Source organism: Silurus meridionalis, chromosome 27, assembly GCF_014805685.1.
Source record: "Silurus meridionalis isolate SWU-2019-XX chromosome 27, ASM1480568v1, whole genome shotgun sequence".
NCBI lineage: Eukaryota > Metazoa > Chordata > Actinopteri > Siluriformes > Siluridae > Silurus > Silurus meridionalis.
Genome location: NC_060910.1, coordinates 1,956,789 through 1,963,283, shown reverse-complemented (window position 1 = coordinate 1,963,283; position 6,495 = coordinate 1,956,789). Strand labels below are relative to the sequence as shown.

Sequence of the window (6,495 nt, the reverse complement as noted above, 5' to 3'; positions counted from 1 at the left end):
TATGATTTTTAATCTCATCCAATTAAAGCGACAGAAATCAGTTGAGGAAAATTATTACATTTATATTTTATACATTTAGATACCAGTGTTGATGTGGCAGATGGGGTTTCAATGCAGTTACCACCCATGCTACCCCGATAGATCCGCCCCTGGTGTGTGTGTGTGTGTGTGTGTGTGTGTGTGTGTGTGTGTGTGCGCCCAGTATTTTTCCTTTTCTTCCTTATTTTTAGAAAACCACCATGTTCTATTAGTTCATCCTCTCCACACACTTGAAGTTTCCGTGAAACATCTCGAGGGTGTGTTTACAGAAGAAGTTCTCGAGTGACTCCCACAAGATCCTCTTGATCAACTCAAGAATCTCAACCAATTCAGCCTTGATTTTCCTCAGACATGGAGGCTTTCGGGAGTGAAAAATATTTCCTGCTTTTGATGTCAGTCAGCTTTAGTTTTACAAATAAACAAGCAACAACAACACATTAACACCCGTCTTCCACTCTAATATCATCATCATCTAATATCAGACCTTCCACTCATCCAAGTTTAAAGATTTAAATCACGGTCATATCACTATCATATAATATATCAAGAGTACGTGTGGTTCTTTTACAAACTGTTATTACAAAGTTGGAGGCACACAATTGTGTAGGACGTCTTTGGATGCAGTAGCATAACATTTTCCCTTCACTTGAAATAGGAGACCCACATTTGTTACAGCATGACAATATTCCTGTGCAAAAAGCCAGCTCCATGAAGATCTACTTTACATGGGTTGGAGTGGAAGATCAAACCCTATTGAACACCTTTGGGATTAATGTGAACTCTGACTGCACCCCAGAACTCCTCACCGTCTCACCTACATCAGTACCTGACTTTACTCACACCCTTGTGGAGAAATGAGCACAAATCTCCACATGCACACTTTATAATCTATTGGAACATCTTCCCCAAAAGCTCATACCAATCTTATGCTCAGGTGTTCACAAACCTGTAGCCATATAGTGTTGGATAAATCATTATTACATTTTTATTTATTTAATTCAAATGACAAAATTAATAAGATTTAGTGTAATTAATTGAGCTCTAGAACAACTACATTTTATATTTAGCCTAAAAACATTGACATTTTATACACTTTATTAAGAGACTAAATATAAAGGTTGTTGCCAGGTGTCTAGAAAACACCCCTTCCTGATTTTTTATTTATTTGCATGTTTGTCACACTTTAATATTTCAGATTAAACTAATTTAAATATTAGTAAAATAAAACACAAGTGAACACAACATGCAGTTTTTAAATGAAGGTTTTTATTATTGAGGAAAAACAAAACCCAGAACTACATGGCTCTGTGTGAAAGTGTTTGCCCCCTCAACCTAATAACTGGTTGGGTCGCTCATAGCAGGAACAACTGCAATCAAGCGTTTGTGATAACTTGCAGTGAGTCTGTTTCAGCACTGTGGAGGAATTTTACTCCACTCATCTATGCAGAATTGTTATAATTCAGCCACACTGGAGGGTTTTCGGGCATGAACCGCCTTTTTAAGGTCATGCCACAGCATCTCAATAGGATTCAGGTCAGGACTTGCTGGTGTGTTTTGGATCAGAACCCAAGTTCGCTTCAGCTTGAGGTCATGTACAGATGGCCGGAGATTCTCCTTCAGGATTTATTAGTAAACAGCAGAATTCATGGTTCCATTTATCACAGCAAGTCTTCCAGGTCCAGAAGCAGAAAAACAGCCCCAGACCATCACACTACCACCACCATATTTCACTGTTGGTATGCTTTTTCTGAAATGCGGTGTTACTTTTACGCCAGACGTAAAATATATATAGACGTAAAACATTTAGTTTGCCAAGAGACTTAATATAAAGGTTTATATATATATATATATATATATATATATATATATATATATATATATATATATATATATATGTGTGTGTGTGTGTGTGTGTGTGTGTGTGTGTGTGTGTGTGTGTGTGTGTGTGTGTGTGTGTTTTCAGTTGTCATGAATTGGTTGGCCATATACAGTACAGACCAAAAGTTTGGACACACCTTCTCATTCAAAGAGTTTTCTTTATTTTCATGACTATGAAAATTGTAGAGTCACACTGAAGGCATCAAGGGCTATTTGACCAAGAAGGAGAGTGATGGGGTGCTGCACCAGATGACCTGGCCTCCACAGTCACGGACCTGAACCCAATCGAGATGGTTTAGGGGTGAGCTGGACCGCAGAGTGAAGGCAAAAGGGCCAACAAGTGCCAAGCATCTCTCGGGGAACTCCTTCAAGACTGTTGGAAGACCATTTCAGGTGACTACCTCTTGAAGCTCATCAAGAGAATGCCAAGAGTGTGCAAAGCAGTAATCAAAGCAAAAGGTGGCTACTTTGAAGAACCTACAATATGACATTTTTCAGTTGTTTCACACTTTTTTGTTATGTATATAATTCCATATATAATTCCACGTGTTCATTCATAGTTTTAATGCCTTCAGTGTGAATCTACAATTTTCATAGTCATGAAAATAAAGAAAACTCTTTGAATGAGGTGTGTCCAAACTTTTGGTCTGTACTGTATACTTTTAAAACCGATATATAATCGATTAATTTGAATCGATTTTTTTTTTACGCTTAGAGCAACAACTCTGAAAATCGTGACAGTCCCTAAGTCCAGCTCCAGGACACGAGGCTTGGTATTATTATTTTTATTATTATAATAAAAACACATGCGCGTTAAAATCTGTTGGTAATCTCAGTTAATCGTTTTTCGATTTTACACTAAATATTCGTTATTGGGATGATTTGGGGAATATCGCACTGGTCCTTGTCCCTTGTTTGTTCTTTTTTATTTATTTATTTGATTTGTTTTTTTCGCTGCAGTGAGAGTGTGTGAACATTCAGACGGTCCCTGAGGTCTCTGCCCCTCCCCCTCGCGAGCGAGCGCAACGCTCCTGTTTCACTCAAAGATGGCGGCCGCTCCCGAGCCACCGCTCTCTCCGCCTGCGCTCTCGGGCTCGTCGTCGTCCTCGCGCGCGTCTTCTGTGCTGTTCGCCGAGTCCTTCCCGGCGGCTCGACCCCACACTCCGGTGAGTCGCGGCGGTGATTCGGCTTCCGCTTTGGGTTTTCTTTCCTAGAAAACGCTGTTTTGTTTTTTTTTTCTTCCCCCTCCAATGGCGGAAGGAGTGTGTATGTATGTGTATGTGTGTGTGTGCGCGCGCGTGTATGTGTGAGAGGGGGGGGGGCGCGCGCGCGTTCCCCCCCTTCTCTGAAAGCCCGTAACTGGACTCCGTGCGCGCGCACGGAGAAGATGGATGTACGGATGGAGGGAAAGCGTGCGCGCGCACGCTCTCTTTGTGGTGGTGGGTGGGTATAAATAGGGGCTGGTGTAGGACGGAGGACGGAGTCAGAGGCCCGCATCTGGAACGGGATCGTTTGTGTAACTTTTGTGTATCTCCTGTTTGTGATTGTGTGGTTTCAATGACAAGAACGTTCAAGCTCGAACTCCATCTCAAGACGTTTCATCATGCTGATTATTAATAAATAAATAAAACGACCAAGGACAAAATAAAGTGTTAACGATTAATACAGTTGCTGGTTAAACACACACACAACTCAGATGAACAATAAATGAAAACGAGTCTGTTTATGGAAGTGGTGAGAGGAGGAGGAGGAGGAGGTGGTGGTGGAGGAGACGGCCTTGTCCGTTTTCCCACCACTGGCAGCATCACCGCGCCGTCGGCGGGCGCTCTGCGGGAGGGAGGGAGGGGGCGAGCGGGGGAAGGAAGCAGGAAAACGGGAGGATGTGGCCGCGCTTTTGCGTCAGGACGCACAAAGATCCCGCGGGAGGATTCGCGTGTTCGTCTGTAAACATGCCCGAAGGCGCAATTAGTTAACATGTAAGTCAACCGAGCAGAAGGCGATAAATAAATAATAATAATAATAAAAAACACGAGATTACACGGCTTTGTTTTTGCATTGTCTGGCCTTTTCCCACTCTCAGTTCTGTGGGAGAGATTAGCACGGAGGGTTAGCCTAGCATCGCTACAACTGCTAGGGATGGGGTTTGTTTATTAACAGTTTGTGTTGTTGTTTTTTAATTTGGATTATTTCCTAATATAAACGAAGCGTTATTTATTCGGTTTGTAATCCTAGCAGCAGCTTTGTCGTTTTTTTTTCCTTTTCGAAAGCCATGCGAATGTAAACACTGTTAGCAAAACACGCAGCTTAGCTTTAGCTTCTGTCCAGCGCGGAAAGTTAGACATGGACTGATTTTATAATCCGTAATTTCTCGCTTTAATGTGAATGCAAAGGTTTTAAAAACAAAAACTAAACACGAATCTGTGAAATATGGTGTTTATGTAACCGTGTGTGTGGTCAATGCTATATTTCAGTAGTGTTTTCAGAGCCTCATGGCTGTTTGTGTTATTCTGATATAATTGAGATTTTGTTTGTGAGATTTAATTCAAGAAAAATATTTATTTAAAGAAATGTTGACGTTTTGATACTATTGTACAGTTCTTTAGCTGCGTCTAAAAACACAGTTGGCTCAAAACTCTGGACTGCTACCACACACACACACACACACACACACACACACACACACACACAAAAGGCTTATATTCTGTTTACTGTGTTGTTTCCTGGTGCTGGTGGTTCTGTTGTAGATTTCATACATGTACCTGTATGAGGTAATCCAACCTCTGGATAATATTCAGATCCCCCAAGTTTTGATCTTGTTCTGAAATGTTGGTTCGTTCTGAGGTCCTTACATCCATTTAGTGATCTTGCACCAGGTCATGAACGCCGAAGCAACTTTCTCACGCTCAAGTGTGTGTTTAAATCATTGATGTGTAGAAGGAGTGTCCAGAGTCAGTGATGGAGCGGTCAGGTTGTGTTGTCGGACCTCCATGAGATGGACGAGTTTACGCTTCCTGTCGATCGTTACGTGAATGCTGGTTTTCAGACCGAAGCGGCCGTGTGGTCTTGTCATGTTTTATGTTTTCAGTATTAGACAGATGGATGGCTTGGTGTCTACATGAGATTAGAATAAAAGCTTTATTGCCATTTATAAGAACAGCGTCAGATGTGTTCAGTGATGCTTGTGCTGGATGCAGTTGGGAACGATTATGGCCGATAAAGAATAAAATTCTGGTGCATATAAAATGTTCAGTTGTTTACTGGGATGTCGATTTGTGTGCAGATGTCCAGGTGTATCCAGATGTGTACAGGTATGTTGGGGAGGTCCAGGTGTGTCCGTTTGTGTACAGTGATGTCCAGGCATGTATGTGTATCCAGATGTGTATAGGGATGTGAAGGAGATTCCAGGTGTGTATGGATGTCTATTTGTATATAGGTGTCTTTGGGCATGTTCGGGTGTATATAAGTGTTAATAGGGATTTCAAGGTGTTTCCAGATGTGTACAGTGGTGTAGGTATGCATGTATGTGGCTTAAGTAGGCATGTATGAGGGTGTCAAGATGTATATGGAGCCCTGTGGGTGTGTATATGCATAAATGTGGATGCCCAGGTGTATCCAGATGTGTACAGCAATGTCCTGGTGTACATAGGCTTCTGTAGGGATGTCCAGGTGTGTCCAGGGACGTTTAGGTATATCTAGGCATGTATGGGAATGTCCACATGTCTACAGGCATGTCAAGGTGTATATATACATGTATGTGGATGTCCAGGTGTTTCCAGGTGTGTATGGAGATGTGCAGGTGCGTATAGGCGTGTATGTGGCTGTCCAGGTGTATCCAGATGTGTATGGAAATGTCTTGGTGTATATCTGTGTGTGTTGGATCATGTCCAGCTGTATATAGACATATATGAAGCTGTCCAGGTGTCTCCAGGCGTGTATGTCCAGATGTATACGTCAGTGTCTAGTTGTATATTAGCATTTAGGGGTATTTCTTGGCATAGGCATTTATGGGGATGATCAGGTGTATCCAGATGTGTACAGGGATGTCCAGGTGTGTGTAGAGGTGTATGGCGATGTCCAGGTGTATCCAGACTTGTACGGCGATGTCCAGGTGTATCCAGACTTGTACGGCGATGTCCAGGTGTTTCCAGATGTGTACGGCGATGTCCAGGTGTTTCCAGATGTGTACGGCGATGTCCAGGTGTTTCCAGATGTGTACGGCAATGTCCAGGTGTATCCAGACGTGTACAGCTATGTCCACTTGTATATCGGCATGTATGGAGATTTGCTGGCTTAACTAGGCATGTTAAGATATGTCCAGGTGTGTATAGATGTGCAGGGGTGTATCCAGACGTGCACAGGGATCTGCAGGTGTATCCAGACGTGCACGGGGATCTGCAGGTGTATCCAGACGTGCACGGGGTTCTGCAGGTGTATCCAGACGTGCACGGGGTTCTGCAGGTGTATCCAGACGTGCACGGGGATGTGCAGGTGTATCCAGACGGGCACGGGGTTGTGCAGGTGTATCCAGATGTGAAGCAGCATGAAGCTGAATTTTTTTGCGACAGCGCTGTTCTTATG

At 42.8% G+C, this 6,495-nt stretch overlaps 1 protein-coding gene across 1 annotated transcript in view; it reads left to right on the top strand.

Annotated features, from left to right (window-relative positions):
• The first annotated feature begins 2,733 nt into the window (after window positions 1-2,733).
• kat6a (K(lysine) acetyltransferase 6A) overlaps window positions 2,734-6,495 on the top strand; it is a 32,257-nt gene continuing 28,495 nt past the window's right edge. Inside the window, 1 exon segment of the mRNA XM_046841369.1 lies at window positions 2,734-3,083. The gene's annotated coding sequence lies outside the window, so the exon portion shown is untranslated.